We start from the raw sequence: 23046 nt of genomic DNA on the forward strand, positions 1-23046 counted from the left end.
GAAACAGTCTTCCTCTAGATATCATTAAGATTTATAAGCATTGATGTGGTCTACCTTTATTGAGACTTGAAAAAAAATGTAAACAAAGAGAAATTGTTAATCAAAAAAGAATTTAAATGCCTAGCTTCTTTTTGTATTTCACTTATATTAAATAAGTCTACTTTGAGCCAGTGTGTACATTAAAGCACAGGTGCCATTTTTAAAGGAGAAGTATAGGAAATCAATAAAGAGGTGATATTTTGTGGAGAAAATGGAATTTACCCCTTGATCTTTTCTGTGAAATTCACATGCAGTGAAATATTTACAATTGCGTGCAACCCCAAACATATTGAAAACAACATTTTAATTTTTGCAAATATTTTCTTTAAGAAATTGAGTTCTTAGTTGAAGGGGGTCAAGTATCCACCTCAAGTAATAACCTCAATTCTTGTTAGCGTGAACCACTAAATAAACCTGAGATCAACCCCCTGGCAGCTAAGACACAGAGCAAACTGGCTTACCTAGAGGCAATGTATAAAGTATTTACTAAAAAGGTAGTCGAAATGCAAAACAATAAAAAACGAATTGGAAACATGTAGTAACATTTATCAAACAAAATGACTAGAAATACAAAAAGGGGAACCAGAGATATTAATTTTTAAAAATTTAATTAGAAATCGCGGCAAGAAACCAAAAGTGGCAATGATGGCTAATATTTGCGATAGAACAGGGCCAAGACTTAATTTACCACTAACTCCAATATACTATGGGCAGATAAACTAAAAAGCAAAACCAAAGGGGATGATGGACTGAGAGTTGAACATTGCAAGCACTCACCCCCAGTCAACTGATCTGAGTTTAATCCATCATCATTCTTTAGCTCACTCCGCCACCCCAGTTCAGACATGGCCATATGCAAATCCAGCCCGAACTATTTAGCCATGTCTTCCCTGGACTGGAAACAAGCATCCTGGGACAGTTTTCGGGCTTACAGCCCTCATCGGCCAGGCTATCTTGAATCCAGTGGCAAAGTGAGCAAGGGACCCACGTCTGGGCATACCCTGCTAACTTAGGGCGAACAAAGCAAAACCAAAGTTTCAGTTATTTTTTTACTAGAATTATCCTTAACAACTTCCATCCATTTCTCTTGACTGTTCTAATGCTTTCACTTCTGAAAAAGCTTCAGATCAAGTAGGGTTACCTAAAACCCATAATCTTTCCTGTATTTTTTTGTTCTTGACATGTACTATAATCTGATTCTAATCAGTTCATCTGTTAACAATCCAAAATTACAATGTAGAGACAAGGACCTTAAACCTGTAAGAAAGTCATCAAAATTTTCATCATCCTTTTGTGCCCTGGTATAGAATTTAAATCGGTTCAAAGCAATACTAGTTACAGGCTTAAATCTTTTTTCAATACGTAACAAAGCTTCATTATAAACATTTAGATTATCCCCACTTCCATCGTTCTGTACAGTAATTTGGGGTAAGGATCTAAAAATAACTTGCCCCTCTGAACCTAAACAGTGGAGAAAAATACTTTTCTTTCTTTCTGCCCCATGCATTCCCCATCTATAGCTTTCATATAGGTAATGAATTCTTCCTTCCATCTTGCCCATGGCATGGGAGGGTCACCTTTTGTCTGTGAAAACTTTGCTGGGGGGTCGAACTGCATATTTATATGTTATGAATAAAAGATTAAATGTAATGAAAGAACTAAAAATATATATATATATATATATATATAATCAAGTAAATCTTACTTGCATATCCAGCTAACATGTGGAATAGTGCTAGTAATACATATTATTTTACAACATAAAATTATCAAATGAGGAAAATCTTGAAATGTTGTCAAAATTTAAATACCACACATTAATTCGATGAAATGTAGTCTTTAACTTCAAAAGCGTAAAAATACCTTGAAAGAAAAATTGTGGCACAATTTATATAAATATCGCGCAGTTTAAAAGAAATCTCTGTGGTTGCCGAGTTGTCTCTAGCCGTTGCCTTGGTGATAAAATGGCCGCCGATGACGTCGTACGCAGCGTACAACGTGTTGACGAATGAGCGTGATTGTTAGATCTTAGTAGCAGATGACGCTCGTACTCCAGGATCGAAGGCAGAAATGACGGCTCGCACTCCAAGCTCGAAGGCAGCAGTGACGCCAAAGGAACTTGGAGGAAAGTACAGTAAACCGTGAGTGAAACTTTAAAAGATGCAAAAGATGTTAGATAAAGAGTAGGTTCCACTGAAGCTGCCAAAACGTTAAAAATGTCACCAGAAGACCGCAAATGTAATTACGAATGTTTCTGTGAGTCACTAAATCATGTTGCACTGCAGCAAGAGAGTTAATTAGATCGTATCTTTCTTTCCGTGGAACAAGTTAAAATTCCATGAAATCCAGAAATAACGCAGTATGTAGATCTTCTCCAAGAGAATAACAAGTAAATAAAACAGCCGCAGGTGCTATCAGTGCACAAATATTATACATTAAATGGGTAACTGCCGCTGGTGCTATCCATGCACAAATAGAATAAATATTATAAATCCTCAAACACTCCGTACCTGTGCTGATTAAATGACTGGAGAGTAGTTTGGTTCTTTCCCTCGTCGCCAAAATTTGTTGAAATCTAATAGGAATCAATGTAGAATAAATTGTAGTTTTAATGTCCAGCGCAGCATTTACAACTTCTCTGCTACAGGTCAAGATAAGAACTGCCCTTCAGCCTTAAGCACCTTCTAGAATCCAGAATTCATTGGAATCATAACATGGTGTGCAGGAAGGCATCTGAAGAACCTCATGATGTCATGTAAGCAGATATAAATAAATATATGGGAGACAAGATACAGAATGTAACATAGAGGCTACTTAACTAACAAAAGAAAACAATAACTAATAGTGGAGGTTACACATACAAATAGATATATCATGCTAACATAAGATTACTGTGATTACAGGAAGATCGATTCTATCCCTCAGATCCACCCTTTTAGCATGATGTAGCTAACTAAAAAGATCAGTCCTCGAAAATACCCTCATCAATTTGCATCATATCTCGTATTTCTTGCTGAACCATTTGGGCTTTTACCACGGCAGGAGAAGGTTTTGTCACAGAGGAAGTAATTTTTGCCCCACAATAAGAGCAACAGGCAGGCCCACAGTGTATACAAAGACAGCAGGTAAAGATAACTCCTACAATGCCAGCTAATATCAGAATCTTCCAACCCCAAGTGGACAACAGACCCCAAAACCACCCAGATAGGGACCAAGTACCTGTATCAGCATGTACTTCAGAAGCCAGACAGTGTAACCTCTGAATAGCTAAATAAACAGATCGGGCGGAGTCAGGGATGTATACACAGCAGGAGCTGCCGATCACTTGGCAAGCTCCTCCCCGATCTGCTAAGATAACGTCTAACACCATCCGATTTTGAAGCGAGACGAGTCTTGTAGCCTGAAGCTCTACAGTCAAATTAGTTAGTATACCTGCTGTGGTATTTATTCTCTATCAACTACCCTAGGCAGGCGCCTTACTTCTTTGCTAGTAATAATGGGACCCCAGATAGGGAATACTCCTTTAACAATGGCAAAAAAGTGCTGTTCAGGAGTATCAGTTTGATCTATTTCAGTGGTATCAATCTTTTCTCCCGTACCACAGGCAGACCTTGCCCATCCAATCGATGATCCTTATGATGATTGGAAGATGCTATATAAACTGGTGGATACAAAAAGGACAAATAGCAGCGACCTGCCCACCCTCGGGGAAGCCAAGTATAAGCGTTTTCACCACATACAAAATAAACATTTGGAGGTGTCAACAAAGGTGGGCTACTAAAAGTGCGCAGTCGATAGGTATAGTTACACTGACTGTCTCCTACTGAAATATGTCCAGCACCTTGTACACAAAATGCAGAGGTACTATTCAATATAGGTACTGGGATGGCCTTGTCATAAGTAACATTTCGATCTTGAAACTGCTGGAAATACTGAGTAAAATTAAATTCTGCAAAGTCTAATATCTCACTCTGCAGCCATGTAATGTTTTCATATTCAGGTAACCGATTCATACAAGCATTTGGATCAAGCCACCCCTCCCCGTTGTTTCCCTGTGGGTCGAACCCCTGGTGTACTTCAATATAGGCTAAAATCATCTCGTAATCCTTTTCAGAATATCGAGATGTGTCTACTGTGTAATGCATATACATTATCGACAACAATTTAAACCAAGCTTCACAGCTTCCTAGATACGATAAAGGTAACAAAATGAAGAGATCATGTCTATGCATTACTGACGGTAGACGGCCACAAACCCAACAATTTGTCGCATTGGTAGCACTGTGAGTCTGATGCAACATTTCAACAAATACATTCTTAGTATAGGTCTGATGATGCCTTTCTTTGTGGGGCCAAAGTGAAAAAGAAATGCTCGGGTGGTGGGATGGTGGTTTCTAATGCAGTGTGCATGGGATGTCAAAATTCTAAGTATACAAATACACTCATTACTATAATCAAGAAGATTGCAATAATGATCACAAAAGCTACTTTTACACGTGTAGTCCAAGAAGAAAACATAGGTACATAAGTAGGCATATATTGAGCAAGGGGGCGTTTCTCCTCGGGAATAAAACGACCAAAGGGATACATCCTAACTAAAAGTTCAAATTATGCTAAGGGAACGCAGTTCAACCTGCCAGGGGTGCGTCTTTCCTGTGTCCATCTAGAGCCTCACAGGCAGACTCCTATTGTTCATCAAAAGAGAAACAAATCCTTCCGTCGAGAATTTTCCACTAACAACTTAAAAAAAGGAATTGTACAACCTGGGCCCTTTTCCTGCATGTAATTCAGTCCTTCTTTCTGAACAGAGCAATATAATTTTCCACGCTCTCAACGGGTTCAGTCCAGTGTCTCGCTCAGCACCCCAGATTAATTCTAGCAAACCCTATTACTCAGGTCTTTCCCCATCTCCTACCATCTTCCTCTGGAGTACCGTGTCGTTTTCTGGGCCGCAGGTTGCATCAAGCATGACCAGGCACTTCCTGATCGGTGAACAAAACAGGTGATGATGCATTCGTAGCAATTGACTTATCATGAACCTCTCCCGTAACAATGGGGGCAACAGAATCTAGGGCAATTTTCGGTGCAGATGGTGAAGCCCCTTCCATGCCCACTGCTCCTTCTCCTTGCCCTTCTTCAATTTCCTGGGCGTCCGAAAAAGGAACAAAACGAAGAGCTTGCTCACTTTCCTGGGTCAGAATTCCTTCCTGGTTTCGTTGATCCAAAGGAATCGGGATAAGCACACGTTTCAGATGGGAAACGTGTATCCAATGTTTCCTGCCGTTCACCTTCACCGCCGTCCGCGTAGCCAACAGGATTTGGATGGGTTTGGTCCACGTAGGCTCCAAACTGGATTTCCGCTGATAATTCCGCACCAGTACCCATTGTCCAGGTTCCAGACGATGTCCAGGACCCTCCGGCAGGGGCTGCAATACGTCTGAAACCTGTTGATTGATAGAATGGAGGTCTTTAGTCAAAGCATACAAATAGTCTGTCATCATAGGATGAAAAACACAACACCACAGCTGACTAGATGTTGAGCACCTCAATCATTCAGTCCCAACAAAGTATCAAGTCCTGTGCCAACAGCCTCTGAGACCTGCTGTGGTTTGGTCCCCCTGGAAATCCAGAGACAAAACTTCAAAAACATGCGTGGAGGCAGCACCAGGAAGGAAGTCAGAAAGCAGCCAGTATAATCTATTTCATTCTTTTTTATTCTTCGTTAAGCATTCATAATTGGACAACAGCCAACGCGTTTCGTTCCAAACATGGAAACTTCATCAGGGCTGCAAGCAATACAAATAAACATATAGAAGTGTGGCTCAATGGATAGAGCGGCAGACCCTGATGCAGAGGTCTAGCCCGGGACCAGGGTTCAATTCCTGCCTCGGTGGGTCTTTGGCTCAATTTCCGCGGACCTGATAATTCTCGCCTCGGTGCCTATTCTAATCATGGGTCCCACTCTGCAACTCTGGGCAATAGCTTTCTTAATCTCCACAACGGTCCCAACAACGCTAGGATGCCTGACTTCACCTTGGGGGTGCCCAGGAGTGGGCACTTCACAGGGAAAAGCCAGGAAGGGTTCCACAGCGGTATGCGTACAAGCGCCTGAGATACCCCTTCGGGGGTCGGTTCGGTGCGCTATACAAATACTACTACATTTACATATAAATAAAGATGATCTACAAAACGTACAATATGCAACAAATATATATATATATATATATATATATATTCACTGAAAAAACCATAGGTTTTACACACGTTATAGTTAGGAAGTAGCATTTACAAAACCTATGAAATTCACTGAAAAAAACATAGGTTTGACACATGTTATAGTTAGCTGGATATTTTACTCATATAAAACCAATGAAATTCCCCCGTTATAGTTACTTCAGCTAACTATAACTTGCGCGCCCGCAATGCACTGCTGATGACTTCACATATTACATCACTCATGACATGGTCAGTGACATCACTCATGACATCACTGATGACATCATCCAGTGAATGGGTTAGTTCTGAAAATTAAATATGTTTTATATATGTATATCTAAAGGTTGATGGAAGAAGAATTGAGTATATAAGTGTATAAATGGCTGCTTTTTAGGTGAAAAATAGACTGTATAACTGACTGATTAAGTATATCTTAATGAGTACATGAGTTAGTGAGTAATGTTTAAATATATACATATCTGTATCAGTCTCTCAGTTTCTGTGTAAGTGGCTGCATGTGTTGGCGAGTAGCTATATGAGTGATACATAATGTCTATATAGGTTATTGTTTGTTTGATTATTAGTTGGAGTGTCTGAGTGTCTAAGTGTCAATATGCTTCGTTGGGAGATCTTACGTAGTGCATAGATGCATGAATGAGTGACTTACTGTTTGTATCTGTTGTAGGCAGCATATATGCTGGACTGTATGGGTGAGTGAGTGTGTGGTGAGTAGGTATATAGGTTATTTGTTTTTTTTCGGTATGAGTGTATATATGACTGTCTAAGTGAATGAATAACTGTTTTATTAGTGTATTTCTGAGTAAGTACATAGGTTTTAAACTAGTACATATAAGTTATGGTTGAGTAACTCTATGGTCGAGTGTCCGTGTGTAACAGGATGATCAGGATGTATCAGTGTATAAGAACATATGATGACTGAATACATATATGAGTGACTGTATATAATATATGAGTGACTGTATATGTCTGTTGATGAATAAGTGGCTGTGTATATAGATCTTCAAATTACTAAATAGGTGTGTTCTAAGTGGCATTGGTATGGCTATTGTATTGAAAATGTTATTTTCTATTTTTGAGTGTGTGTAATAAAGGTTATATTAGGGTGAGTGAAGGTCTGCCACTCTTCCACAAGGATGATGTCATCAGTGATGTCATTTGAGATGTCATCAGTGATGTCATGAGTGATGTCACTGACCATGTCATGAGTGATGTAATATGTGAAGTCATCAGCAGTGCATTGCGGGCGCGCGAGTTATAGTTAGCTGAAGTAACTATAACGGGGGAATTTCATTGGTTTTATAGGAGTAAAATATCCAGCTAACTATAACATGTGTCAAACCTGTGTGTGTTTTTTCAGTGAATTTCATAGGTTTTGTAAATGCTACTTCCTAACTATAACGTGTGTAAAACCTATGGTTTTTTCAGTGAATTTCATAGGTTTTTTAAATGCAACTTCCTAACTATAACGTGTTTAAAACCTATGGTTTTTTCAGTGAATTTCATAGGTTTTTTGAATGCTACTTCCTAACTATAACGGGTTTAAAACCTATGTTTTTTTCAGTGAATTTCAAAGGTTTTGTAAATGCTAATTCCTAACTATACCGTGTGTTGTACAATTGTGTTCGAATGTGTGCATGGTTTCATCTCTCTTGATATACAATGGACGTCGGCTGTTTGATGTACAACAATCCTTTAACCCCTCCCACGCTTATGACGGAACCGCTCCGTCATAGCCCTCGGGTGGGCTGCGCTGGTGACGGAGTGGTTCCGTAATGGCCCGCCCGGCACGCCTGTGCGGCGCTGATTTCGCGCCTGCGCTGACTATCTGAAGAACAGGCAGGGCCATGATGGAACCAGATGCGTCACGTTGTAAATAGCCCACACCATGGCGCATCTTTTGCACCACCGCTGCGTCACAAAAGTGACGCAACGGCGGCGCAAAACAGGTGTAAGGGGCTTGTAAATCTGCCCCAAGGTGTCTAAAGGTAGGGTAGTGAGTTAAGGGAAATTGAAAATTATGGGAAGAGCAGTATGGAAAAGAAAGTAAAGGAGGAGGAGTGACAGAAGGGGAGTGAGGATGGACATAAGGAAGGAGAGTAAGGGACAAAGAGAGATACATAGAGTAGGGTAAGGGGAATGAAGGTAAAAGAAATGGAAAGATGGTGAGGGAAGGGGATTTGAGGATGATAAAAGGGAGGTAAGTGACCCCCAAGGCAAAAAAAACCAAAACATTTTTTTGGACAATCATGGGGTGCGCGCGCGCACCCCGCGATTTGTAAAAAAATTGTATTTATTTTTTTGCCTTGGGGGTCCCTGTGGGACCCCCTGAGCAGGCCTAGGGGGTCAGGGTGCTTCTACCCTGCCCCCTTTTCGAGTTCTACACCTTGGTTTTTCTACTTTCCTGTGCCTCAGTCTACCGAGGCACAAGATGGCTGCCAACAATTTCTGTTTTAGAGTGTTGACAGACAGTGGCAGCCAATCAGCATGAAGCTCGTGCACGGCAAGGTGCTCGCACGGTGCGCGCACGGTGCGCGCACCCGTGCGCGCTTATAGATATATTATTGATTTCAACTTTAATTTTCTCAGCAACTACTGGAGGGATTTACACCATTTAAACAAAAGCGTGATCTGCGTACCAGACCCTACCATTTTCCCAAATGTGGTGTAATTCCGTTCAGCGGTTCGGGCTGTAGCCGTGTCTAAAGGTCCTATGGAAATTAACATGGGGAAAACACGTTTTGGGACCCCCCCCCCCTTTTTTCTCGGCCCCCGCTTGACGAATCTTCCAGAGATTTTCAGGGAAGGAGCGGAGCGTAGCGAGCCATCTTCTTTGAGAAATTTGCGGAGATTAATCAACCGGCGCCAAAGTTATTCCCAATAGAATGTTGCTGATTTCCTATGGAAACTAGGTCCTAACTATAACTACCTACTGGCTACCGCCAGTAGGTAATATATATATATATATACATACACATATATATATATATATCACACCATAACATAAAAGCCATAACAAACATAACCTAGAAAGGACACTAAAGAAGTAGCACAAAGATATAACATACGTATACCCAGTTGTTTTAAAATAAATCTTTTGGATTGATTTCAGTCAATGTTGCAATTGACAGCACAGATTAGTACCTAAATTTAAAGAGGAGGGACCACAAGTTAAAACCAGTTAATATTAAACCAATTACGACTGGGAAGGGAATGAGAAAATACAAAATGAAATTAAAGTGAACTAGGTAAAATGTTAAGCTAGTAAAAAATAAGAAAGAAAATATATATAGAGAAAACGGAAAGAAAAGAGATATAAAAAGAGATATGAAATGTGAGAAAAATCAAGAGAGGCAGGTAATCAACGGACAAATTTCACATGTAAGGCTACACATTAGAAACCTCACAGAGTAGTCATTAATTAGAACCAACGCATTCAATATTGCGGGGATTTTGATTTGTGTAGACAAATGACAAATGTAGTTTCAAAGATGGTAAATCAAGGTATAATCTCGTACCAGACTTAATAACAGAATCTGTAGGTATAAACTAAAAGAAGTTTATTTGGTTGACATCATATTAGCCTATTCCACGTTTGCGAGTCAATTTCAAGTTATTGCCAAGGACAAAAAATATAAAATAATTTATTATGAAACCTGCACACAAAATTACATAATACACTTATATTAAAAGTAGTCAACAGGATAACAACCCTGAGTCACCAGTTGGGGTTAAGTTTTATCTGGAACAATAACATCCAACTCTTATTAGAGTTTCACTATTTCAAAACTAAGCAAACACTGGTCAGAACTAGATGAAGTAACCCCACATGCCAATTAGGTGGCACCCATTTGCTTGGATAGTTAGACGGACTACACCCCAAAAGAAATGCAAGTAAAACTTACACAAATAGTTGCTGTGGATGACCCATCTTCAGTAGTTGATGAGGCTATAATAGGCCATTGGTATCAAGGTCTAAATCAAGGAGAATAAACACGAAGAAAAGGGGGTAAACCGGCAAATCGAACACTTTACCAAACGCAAAGGCGTACACATTATAAATATAAATAGAGGTCCAAAAATCTCCATACAAATACGTGGTCTGCAAGTCAAAGGTAGAGGCAAGACTTACATAAATAAATCAGTGCAGATGACCCTCCTTCAAATAGTGATGATAGGCCACTAGTATCAGGGTCTAAGAAAGAAGACAAAACGTAGCACATATAGTACAAAAAAACAAAAAACAAATATTTTCTAAGTCAAAGATTAGCAGATTATAAATACAATTTGATGATTTATAACCACCATGTGTAACAATAAATGAAACATATATGCAAGCTACTAAAGTGAGGACATGACCTAGCACATAAATTGCACAAATATCTCCCCATTCATTAGACTACCAAGACTAGAATTCAATAGGACATGGCTAAAATTGAATAAAGTTTCTGACAAGTTTTTAAAAAAGGTGCAAGCAAATGTATTACCAAAGTATAACGCACATCCCCTCATCTGACATGGAGATCCCCAATGAAGAGTATAACACCGCTGCATATACGATATCTCCAAAACATGTATTTGTAGTCCGTATACGTGTAATGCGGTCAAACCACACCCACACGGCCAAATCTATCACTATTATTACCATCCACTAAGTTTGACACAAAGATATCAAGTGGGCTGCCCCCTAATGTTTATATGAAAAAGAACATACCCCCGGCATCGTACTTAACAAATGCCATAGCGTTGACTTCTATAGAACAAGAAAGCGCTGTAATAATCAACATGATCATATCCCTTCTTACTCCCTCGTTAAAATCCAAAGTCCTCCAACACCAAACCCACACTGACACTGCAGGCGGTTTCTAAACCTATAACGGGTCCACCAAAAAACCTACCTCCAACCGACAACAGCCCACAGTACCGACAGCGTCCCTCTCCACAGTACGAAAATGGCGAGAAATGTTAGTAGCGTCTTCATGGTATTTAAACTCACCCGCCAATCAGGAGATAGGGTACGTATGAGGACGCACAATTACATCGCCAGCTAATACGCCTGATCTTTTTCAGACAGTATGAGCGCCATCTTGGAACGTAGTAAATACTATGAAGGCACTGGTATACAAAGGATCTAGTCTTATAATATAAAGAGGCAAACGCCAACTGGATTATACGAGAACGAAAAGTGTACTCATTTCGGTACAACAGCCTATTTAAAGATTTAAAAATGATTATTGATGTAACTAATGATTACAAAACACAGGGAGATATGTCACAACAGAAAATAAGTAAAGAGTGATAATTCTGTAGGTTGCGCGACCATAACAGGGATAAATACGAACAGATATCTCTACCGAGTTATTTACCAAGGGGAACAGTAATGAAGGTTGAATGAAAAATTGTCTAGCAGACGCGACAAAGAATTTTCAATTCTATTAAGGACACGGAGGCGAGGATTATGCTTCTCTAATCTTTACTGACAATAACAGCAGCCAATAAAAACTTAAAACTGGCATGACCCCGGAAGGGCAACCCCCCCAAAACTGGTCTGCGCCAATCACTGTCCAGTCCCATACATAACAGTCACTGAAAACAGGAAACCTCCTCTTTCTTTGCGATTTCTTCATCAGTCCAAACCGAGACTGGAACCCAATGTGGTAACCCTCGAAACAGTTCCGAAGGGAATAAACATCTCCTCATAAACAGCACAACATCGCAGTCCACAGGAGCCTTTCTCAAGTCTGCTTGTGCTGATCACCTGAAACGAAAATATACATCGTAATGGCCATTCCAACACTCAGGAATACAACAAGCCATAAACATCATTTGGGTGGGTAAAATACATCACATTTCAAAACAATAATGCAAATACATTTCTGCTAGCCCGGGTGGGATAATCCTCGCCTCCGTGTCCTTAATAGAATTGAAAATTCTTTGTCGCGTCTGCTAGACAATTTTTCATTCTATGTCAGTCCACGGAGGCTCTGATTATGCTACTTTAAAGTTTCTCCACCACCACCGAGGCCACATCTACAATAGGCTTATGATAAAACGTCTTAAAAGTGGAGTCAGGTGACCAATCTGCCGCAATCATGATATCCTGAAGCCGAGAACCGGCACCAAAGGCTTTTGAGGCCATAGCTCCTCTAACAGAGTGTGCTCCAAATTTGGAAGTATCAATACCCGCCAGGCTCCACAACCAGGAAACCCACCTGGCCAGAGTCGCAGTGGAGACTGGGCGAAAAGGTCTCTGCAATGAAATCAACAATTGACCAAAATCATTCCTAAATTCCCTAGTACAATCCTCATATACTTTTAAACACTTTACCACACATAACTTACTGTGGTGAGGAAATGCAGGGTAAGTAGTACATTTTGAATGTGTTTTAGTCCGCCTTGAAATATTAAAGGAAACTCCCGAAGGAGTGAATACTCTACCTGCCAAATCCAATGCTCGAATGTCCGATACACGCCTGCATGAAATCAAACAGAGCAAAAGCGTAAGTTTAGCGGAGAGCTGTTTCCGCGACAAACCCTCATTAGCCGGCCACGCTGATAAGAAACGTAAGACCACTGCAACATCCCAAAGTTCAGTATACTTGGGCTTAGAGGGGTCCACTAAACGGATCCCCCTGACTACCTTACACACCAGGGGGTGTTCTCCGACCGGTTTGCCATCCACATGTGGATGTCCCGCCGAAATGGCAGATCGAAAATTATTCACCGATCTATATGCCATGCCTGACCGCGCCAGGTCCGACAAGAAATTCACTATCATATGGATATCGGATCCCACCGGATCTTCCTGCCGTTCGTTACACCAACCAACCCATCGTCTCCAAGCAGACTCGTAGCGCTTGTGAGTGGAAGGTGCCCATGCCTGTGACAAGAAAAAGAGTGTCCTGTGAAACTCCTGGCACTTGCCAACGGCGCCTGAAAGTCTCCATGCCATGAGGGACAACTGATCCTGCATCACTAACGGGTGGCAAAGGCCCACCGGGTCCGTAAGAAGGTCCAGATATGATGAGATCCGCACTGGCAATGCACACGCGAGACTCATTGCGACCGGGAACCATGCTTGTGCTCTCCAACACGGGGAGATCAAGATCACCTCCGCCTGCTGCCGCCGCACTTGCGCCAGCACTCTCGGGATCATGATAAACGGAGGAAATGCATATAGAATGCCCGTCGTCCACGACTGAAGAAAGGCGTCCGAGCTGATCGCCAAGGGATCCGGCCGCCAACTGTAAAACTGGGGCACTTGCCTGTTGAGCCGTGAGGCAAACAGATCTATCACACACGGACCCCACCTGCGGTCCAATGCCCTGAAAATCCTGGGGTACAACCTCCAGTCGCTGGCATCCCTCAGGTACCGAGAATTCCAATCCGCTGTCACGTTGACCGAACCCGGTATATATTCCGCCATCACCGAGATCAATCAATCAATCACAGACATTTATGTAGCGCACTACTTACCCGGAGGGTCTCAAGGCGCTAAGGGGGGAAGGGGGGGGGGGAGTGCTGCTACTGCTCGAATAGCCAGGTCTTGAGCTTCTTCCTGAAGGAGAGGTGGTCTTGGGTCAGGCGCAGGTCGGTCGGGAGGGAGTTCCAGGTCTTGGCGGCCAAGTGGGAGAAGGATCTTCCTCCTGCTGTCGTTCTTCGGATGCGGGGGACGGCGGCGAGGGCGTGGCTGGCTGATCGGAGATGTCGTTTCGGGGCGTAGAAGTTGATGCGGTTGTTGAGGTAGCTCGGGCCTTGATCGTGTAGGGCTTTGTGTGCGTGGGTGAGGAGGCGGAAGGTGATTCTTTTGTTGACGGGGAGCCAATGCAGGTCTCTCAGATGTCCGGAGATGTGGCTGTGTCGTGGGATGTCGAGGATGAGTCTGGCTGAGGTGTTCTGGATCCGCTGGAGATCTGGTGTGCCAGGCAATAATGCCAGAAGTCTTTGGCAATCTCCGCCAGGAGGCGTGATCTTGTGCCTCCAAGGCGATTTATATACCGTACCGCGGACACATTGTCCATACGTAGGAGAATGCAGCAGGACACTTTCTGCGGAGACAGAGTGCGAATCGCGAAAGAACCCGCCAGGAGTTCCAGGCAATTGATGTGGAGATTGAGCTCTTCGCGAGACCAACGACCCCCCGTCTCCACTGAGCCGCAACGGGCTCCCCAGCCCCACCGGCTGGCGTCCAACTCTATCACGACCTCCGGGGTTGCAGCAAAAATGGCTCTGCCATTCCAGGCATCCATATGCTCTAACCACCAGTTCATCTCCGTACGCGCCTCTGCCGACAGGGAATCCTGTTGGGCATAAGTCAAGCCTTTGCGCAGATGCAACGCCTTCAACCGTTGCAGGGCCCTGTAGTGCAAAGGGCCCGGGAAAATCGCTTGGATGGATGACGCCAAAAGGCCCACCAGGCGCGCTAAGGTCCTCAAGGAAATTGTCGGAGAGACAAGCGCTCTCCTCAATTCTTTCCTGATCGCCACCCTCTTCTTGAGAGGTAAGAGCAATTGAGCCATCACCGAGTCGATCTGGAAGCCCAGGAACTCCATCCTTTGAGAGGGAATCAAAATGGACTTCTGTGAATTTAGTAGGAAACCCAATTCCTGGAGCAGGTTAATCGTCCATGACTACCTCTGGAGAACGACCCAAGATCAGGAGGTCGTCAAGGTAAATAATTACTCTCACTCCCCTTTCTCTTAACCACTGGACTACTGGTTCATCAGTTTGGTGAAACACCAGGGAGCGGACGAGAGGCCAAAGGGCATGGTGGAAAATTCGAACCACCGGTAACGCCACTGAAATTGTAGAAACCGTCGATGCGGTGGGAAAATGGGGACCGCTAGGTAAGCGTCTTTCAAGTCCAGACGCACCATCCAGTCCTGTTCCAGCAGGATGTCGTGCAGCAAGTGTATGCCTTCCATTTTGAAGTGTCGATACACAACCCAGGCGTTGAGGTTTAACACTAGCCGAAAGCCCTCATCTTTTTTGGGAACCACGAAGACGGTGCTCACAAAGCCCTGAGCGTGTGGTGAGGTCTCCACCACCGCTCCTTTTTGGATCAATGCAAGCACCTCTGCGTCGATGAAACTCTGTTCTGGTAGGGAAAAATGTAGGGGAGCGGGCGCTTGACGCTGCGTTGGGGAGGCATAAAACTCTGTGATACCCTTGTACTGTTTGCAGCACCCAGGGGTCGGACGTGAGCTCTCGCCACCTGTGAAGAAAGAGAGCCACCCTGCCTCCCACCATGTGTTCTGAAGCAAAACGAACTTGTACCGGAGTATGAATTGTCTCCTGAGGAATTCTGTTGGCCTCAATAGTTGCCACGATAGTTGCCTCTCTGTCCTCTGCCACCACCTCCCCGATTGCGGGAGGGGTAGAAATTGGGTCGCTGATTGCCTCTGCCTTGCTGCTCCGCGCGAGGTCTGATTAAAGCCACGGCCGGAACCTCGACCTCGTTGACGTCCGGCCCTATCAAAAACACCGGAGTGGAACACCTTCCGGATGTTTGTTTGCGCTTTATCCAATGCGGGGAAAGTGGCAACGTATTTGCCCATGTCTCTCACGAACTTATCTCCAAAAAGCCTCCCATTAGCCAAGAAACCCGCCTCAGTGGGGGCCATCTCTGCCAGTTGGGAATCAATCCTCATAAGGAAAGAGCGTCTCCGCTCTGTGGAAAGGGCTACATTAGCATTCCCCAGGAAACACATGGCACGTTGTGTCCATTCCAGGACATCCGACACGTCCAGTGGCGCGTTCTGCTCCTTCGCCTTAACTGCGGCATCCATAATTTTAGTGAGGGGTCCGAGACGTCTAACAACTTGTCCTGGCAGCCACTCCATGCCCTATCCAATCCCTTCTTGGGATCCTTTCCAAACTTCCTCATGAACGCCGGCATAGTGGGGTCCAATTCCGGCGTCTCCGCCACCTTTCCTACCAAAGAGGGCATGGGGCATTCGGATCTCAAGTGGCCCTAACTGCACCCTCAAAGCCCTGACGTAAATTATTGCCAACATATTGCGCCACCTCAGAACAGGGCACCCATTCTGTAGATCTAGGATGGATAATGTTATTGGGGTCAAACAACAAGGTCTTAGGGGCCTGACTGACATCTGCCTTGCCTGCTGTGTGTTTCACCTTTCTGCTTGTCTTCCTGGAAACCACAGAGTCCGCCTCTGAATCCGAAGTTTCAGGAGGGGACGGGGAAGAATCCCCCGAGGTACAATTAGCCATTGAGCCATGATCCCTGATGACATTCCTGGCCATCTTTGCCAACACCTGTGCCGAGGGAGTAGAAGTACCACCCTTACGGGTCGATTTAAACTTTCTCTTGCCATAATTCTGCAGGGGTTTAGTAAAAGGCTTGAGAGCCTTAATCAGGGCTTTATTAACTGACCCTTGGACCTGACTGTCCAGGGCCTCCACCAAATTTTCCTCCAACTGATCTTCCTGTGGCTCATATTCTTCATACTCGTTGTACTCGACCCATTGGTCACCCTCCTCGGCGTAGTACGCCATGGCTCTAAAGCTGGGAGGTGTGGAGGAAGTTCTCAGGGGGGGAGCAGCCCAGGGGTGCCTCAAACACACACATACACCAAAGTCCAAGACAGACACTATGAGGCAATTCGTGAAGGTGGAAGGAGACCCCTCTTATATGCACACAAATGCTCCCCTCGAGCCTGGCTCTGATCCGGACACACTCCGGTTAGCATTTAACTGAGGCCAAGGATTTATGCAGGACTGAAACGGGACGCGCGAGGCAGTCCGCAATCTCACTCGAAAGTCGCCGCCTCGCGCGTGCGCACAGCTTATGGGGCTCACACTCGCCTGCTCCTTGTGCGCGAGGATCCCGCGTCTGCCTCCTTCTGCTCCACCGCCCCCTGCTGTTCACACAGCGCTCCGCCGAATCGCGCCACAGGCGCGCGCTCAAAACATGCCAAAAGCACTCAAAACACGGCGATAAACATCATCGGGGCAATAACAATGAAAGCGCTCAAGTGCTACTAGTATAAAACTCCGTAAATGCCAATACCCCCATAAAACACGAAAGTAAGGGAAAAGGCACTTAACTCGCTGCTGCAGCAGCAAAGAAAGAGGAGGTTTCCTGTTTTCAGTGACTGTTATGTATGGGACTGGACAGTGATTGGTGCAGACCAGTGTTGGGGGGGTTGCCCTTCCGGGGTCATGCCAGTTTAAAGTTTTTATTGGCTTCTGTTATTGTCAGTAAAGATTAGAGAAGCATAATCAGAGCCTCCGTGGACTGACATAGAATTTGAAAACCCTCGTTCTATGCCCTGGTCACGGGTTACTCTAAGGAAATCACTCAAACATAAAAACAGGCGCCATACTGATCTAATTGCACAGATCAACACAGAAATATGTTTCAAGGCAGCACACAGTAGGAAAACTGTATCCACAAGCGTCATGTGTGAAGATGTTTAAAACCGGGAGCTCATTCAATAAAGTACCGTGCCCAAAATGAAGAGTTAACAGAGAGCAAATAGTCACATCCAATTGTAACAATGTGAGATAAACCATATAAATCCTAACGTTTGGTTTGTACACGTGTCCAGCGCCAGGATGCTCCTTTCGGAGCGACAGTTAGCGCTTTAGAAATACCCCATACAAATACAAACAAATAACCAATGTGTAAACCCATCAAACAAATTTTTAAGTAAAAGGAATAATTAATTCATTCCACAGCTTATTTGTTGAAACTTATTGTCAACTACATCAGTGTTGAGATGTCACACAATTTCCGTACAGAGGATAAGAAAAAAAAAAAAAAGGATAAATAGAAAGTGAAAGTCGAGAATACTATGCTGAAATCAATATACCTTGTAGACAACCATTATCCACTGGTGTCCCCCAACCTTACATTAGGTATAGGGGGAAATGGAACCCACTTAAAGGCAAAATCAGATAAACACAAAATGACAAAATGAAAGTCAGGAGTAATATGAGGAAATGTATATATTAGGAGACAAACCAATATACACAGGTGTTCCCCAACCTCACATTTTGTATACTGGGAAGTCAAAACCACTTAGGGCAAAATCAGTATCACAGTGAAGAAATAACTAGATAAATTACATCCATAATTAAAACCTACAGGAAGTAATGCATCTCACTGTCAGTATTATGGCCAAATTTTATCGACCGCAGACGGCATATCCATTTTGCTTCAGCTCTCCTTAATGATAGTTCCCTATTGCATCCTCTGCGAGTGTGTGGAATGTGTTCAATGGCAAGAAACCAAAAGTGATCCTCCCCCGGGTGTATGGAATTGTAGTGTTCCGTGATGGGATATCTGGAATCCCTACCCATAATAGCCCATCGGTGTTCCTGAATTCGTAGTTTCAGTGGGCGGATTGTACTCCCCACATATATCATCTCACATTTACAACCAAGTACCTAGACAGTATGCAAAGTATTACAATTGCAAAACTGCTCAATGGTGTATCTGAATTCATTGTCGTAGGAGAAAGACACCGTTTTAGTTCGAGGCATGTGGGCTGCTGAATTCATATCTGTGCATAGATCGCCGCCTAGTGTTGGGTCCGGATGATTGCACATTGTTGTCCTGGAAGAGTCTTCGAAGTATCACGAGATAGGTGGCTCCTCCCCTGGACTACAGTGCGCATGGGCATCGCCTCCATCCCCAGATTGTTTTTTTCCGCCATTGGGTTCGGATGTGCTTCGTTTCCCTCTGTCGGTACCAATAGTTATTCTACTTCTACTCGAGACCAAAAGGTCTTTAGGCTGAGCGTCGGTATAGTTGCGTACGGGTTTCTTGTCTGACTCTCAGCTCCGATCTCTTGCTGCCCTTCCACGTGCTTTCGGCGCGGACGGGCCTACACTACACTTCTGCTATGGAGCGAACACCGTTTAAGAAGTGCCCGGTGTGTAACTCCAAATATTCACACCTCGACGTGCACCCTGTGTGCAATACATGCTTGTCACCGGACCACGACGAAGACAGCTGCATGGCGTGTTCGAAATTCCGGTGCAAGAAGACTCTGAAGATTCGTCGGGCCAATAGGCTCCAGGCTAAGTTATCGGCTACTGCGGCGCCCCCACCAGACGACATATTCCAGGAATCTGTTGACAGCGAAGACGACGTGCAAGGTTCGGACTCTAGTCCCGCGTCCGAGGGGGAGACCTACGACGCGGGTGAGGAGAACTTTGACGAAGTCGCCGACGAGGTAGGGGACGACGATCGGGCTTTTGCCACTGTGGGGGATAGCTCGTAGGAGGAGCATCCCCAACCAGACTCAGGGGTTATTCCCCTTCATACGGCCCAGGTCGAGGGATCGCCTTCGGGCCTTACCCAAGATCTACTTATGAGTCCTACGTCCCCGCCTCCGGGCCCGGTCACGGACATTTATGAGAAACCACTAACGTTGAAGAAAACGAAAGTGAAGCCGTCTGGTCACGCACCCTCGGATACGAAACCGAAAGTGAAAGTTACGCTGGTGCAGAAGGTTCTGGAGGCGTCAACTTCCAAGAAATTCAAGATGGCCGACTTGAAGAGCCACGCCAAGATGGCCGACCCGAAACCCTCGGGGTCGGCGCCGAAGGCGAAGTCGTCCGACGAGGCTGCGTCGGTTCCGAAAGGGGTGGCGGACCCGAAGACGGCTCCGAAGAAGCGTCAGGGAGACGACGCGCATAGGCATGGGGCGTCGGCCCCGAAAAAAGTGCCTGCAGGCGATCAGGCTCTCGACGCCGAGAGGTCGCTCGAGCCGGTCAAGCCCTCTCCGGCCTTGACGAAGAAGGTAGCGGAATCCCTGCAGCGGATACGAAAGGACAGTGTGGTTCCCGCTCACGTCACTGTAACGCCTAAGCTCACGCCTAAGCCTGCGAAGGTGCAAACGCCTATCCGTTTTACCCTGCCACCCAAGTCGGCGCCGAAGGCCTTCGCGCCAAAACAGGGCGGACCCTCGAAGGAGGTATTGACACCGAAAGCTGCCTTGGTGGTGTCGAAGCTTCGGCTCCAGCCGCTTGCTGAGGAGGAACGTCGTGAGGTACTCATCGACGCCAACACCGGGAAACTGTCTCTCCTCAAGAGGAAAATCACTACAGAGCCGGCGTTGGAACATTTTAAGATACCTCTCAAAAACAAAAGAGACTCTGCGGACTCTTCGGCTCTGGTGGAACCTGTGTCCCCACAAGCCCTAGGACACTCGCCGACGCATTCCGCCGCAGGCGATGCGGACGAGGAGGACGCCGAGTACAACTATCCGGCGTACTCGGATCCGGAGGAGGAGCACGAACCTTGGTCCGCCGGAGGCGACCCAGAGGACCCGCAGTCGGGCCAGGACGCGCAACTTTTTGCGGCCAAAACGTCCCCGACGGAGGACTCGGCGGCCTTTAACGCTCTGATCGAGAGGGCTGCGGCTAACCACGACGTCGAGCTGCACTCGGACCCCGTGGATGTGGACTTCTTATTCGACACTTTCTCAGTAGCTGAAAAGTCAGTCAAAACGCTGCCGATGCTTAAAGGGGTGCTTAAACATGCAACGGAGGTCTTTAAGGAGCCCCCCGGGCGCGTGTGGTCAACCCTCGCATCGACAGGAAATATAAGGCAGCGCCCTCGGATCCGACATATATCAAGGGACACTTGCCATTGGACTCATTGGTTGTTTCCAACGCTCGGAAGAGGGCGAACTCGCAAACTACTGGTGACGCTCCTCCCCCAGACAAAGAGTCCAAGATCTTTGAGGCCTCAGGCAAACGGATTGCTGCACAGGCAGCTAATATCTGGAGAATATCTAACACACAAGCCCTACTGGCACGCTATGATAGGGTTCATTATGACACCTTAGAGGCAATACTGCAACACTTACCTGACCAGTACAAGGAGGCAGGAGAAATGCTGATTCAGGAAGGAAAGCTCATTACAAATGCATCCATAAAATGTGCACTGGATGTGGCAGAAACAGCCTCCAGGGCCATCAATACCAGTGTGTTGCTTAGACGGCATGCCTGGCTTAGAATTTCAGGGTTCAAACCCGACATCCAAACTACAATACTGAATCAAACAGTTAATCCTGACCACCTGTTTGGCCCTGAGGTGGATGCGACACTGGAAAAAATGAAAAAAGATACGGAAACTGCCAAGTCTATGGGGGCCCTACAAAGTCAGCAGTTTCGGAGTGGTTCCTTTCGCCGCTCCACTTCCAGAGGCATCTCAAGGGGTCAGGCATCGCAGTCCACACAATATTACAAAAGTAACACCCAAACCTCGTACAACAACAAGGGTAGAGGTGGTTACAGAGGCAATAACGTCAAGGGCAGGGGACGTGGAAACAACAGCTCCAGGTCCACCACCGCCAACAAGCAGTGACGTCTTGTCACTGCCCCCCGACCATACAACACCAGTCGGGGGGAGACTCCAGCAGTTCCTGCCAGCGTGGAAATCCATCACCACGGACAGGTGGGTCAAGTCTCTTATCCAGTACGGGTACTGTCTGGAACTAACTTCCATTCCACCAAACATACCCCCAAGGAGCCGTCCTATGTCCGGCGAGCACTTGACCTTGTTGCAGCAAGAAGTTCTAGTCATGCTGCAAAAAGGGGCGATAGAGCTCGTTCCATTGCAAGAGCGGGGAACAGGGGTTTACTCCCTGTATTTTCTGATCCCCAAAAAGGACGGATCCCTCAGGCCCATCCTGGACCTCAGGCCCCTAAACTGGTACATCCTCTCGGAGCACTTCCATATGCTCACGTTACAGCAAGTGCTTCCCCTGCTTCAGCAAGGGGACTTCCTGGCTACGCTGGATCTGAAAGATGCCTATTTTCATATCCCCCTGCATCCTTCCCACAGGAAGTATCTCAGATTCACGATTCTAGACCAGCATTACCAGTTCAGGGTTCTGCCGTTCGGGGTCACCACGGCGCCAAGGGAATTTACAAAGTGCCTAGCGACTGTGGCGGCGCATCTCCGTCGCCAGAACGTCCACGTCTACCCCTACTTGGACGACTGGCTCATTCAAGCAAAGACAGAACAGCAGTGCGTCGACCACGTGTCACGCACCATTCATCTCCTGCACGATCTGGGATTCTCTCTGAACTACCCAAAGTCCCATCTCCAGCCCGCCCACGTGCGACAGTATCTGGGCGCGACAATCAACACTCTGGCAGCCACTGCGCAGCCAAATTCAGTGAGAATCGCCAGTATCCAGACGCTGATCCAGCGATTCAGACCTCAGCACTCGCTTCCAGCGAAGGTGTTCATGCAGTTGATAGGCATGATGGCCTCCTGCATCTCCATTGTCCCGCACGCGAGACTACATATGCGTCCGCTTCAGGAGTGCCTAGCACGTCAGTGGACTCAGGCTCATGGGCAACTGACAGACCTAGTGTTGGTGAGCGGTCGGGCATACAACTCTCTGCATTGGTGGAATCCACAAAACCTTTGCAAGGGCCGACCATTCCAGGAGCCTGTGCCACAGATTATCCTGACAACGGACGCCTCTCTCCAGGGATGGGGAGCGCATGTACTCCAGTACACAGTGCAGGGACTCTGGACACTACAGCAAAGGAAGATGCACATCAATGTGTTGGAACTGATGGCAATCTTCATGGCCTTAAAGGCGTTCAAAGTACATCTGTGCAACAAAGTCGTGTTGATCCGGACGGACAACATGACGGCCATGTACTACATTCAGAAGCAGGGAGGCACACACTCTCCGCAGCTGTCTCATCTGGCTCAGAGCATGTGGAAGTGGGCATTCAGAGGAACATCTTCCTCATGGCAGAGCATCTCCCGGG

The 23046-nt window shown here is 45.6% G+C and overlaps 1 protein-coding gene across 4 annotated transcripts in view; it reads left to right on the forward strand.

Moving 5' to 3' along the window:
• PPP6R1 (protein phosphatase 6 regulatory subunit 1) overlaps positions 1 to 23046 on the forward strand; it is a 1178344-nt gene that overhangs the window by 1014742 nt on the left and 140556 nt on the right. The gene's annotated exons all lie outside the window — the stretch shown is intronic.

Source organism: Lissotriton vulgaris, chromosome 7, assembly GCF_964263255.1.
Source record: "Lissotriton vulgaris chromosome 7, aLisVul1.2, whole genome shotgun sequence".
NCBI lineage: Eukaryota > Metazoa > Chordata > Amphibia > Caudata > Salamandridae > Lissotriton > Lissotriton vulgaris.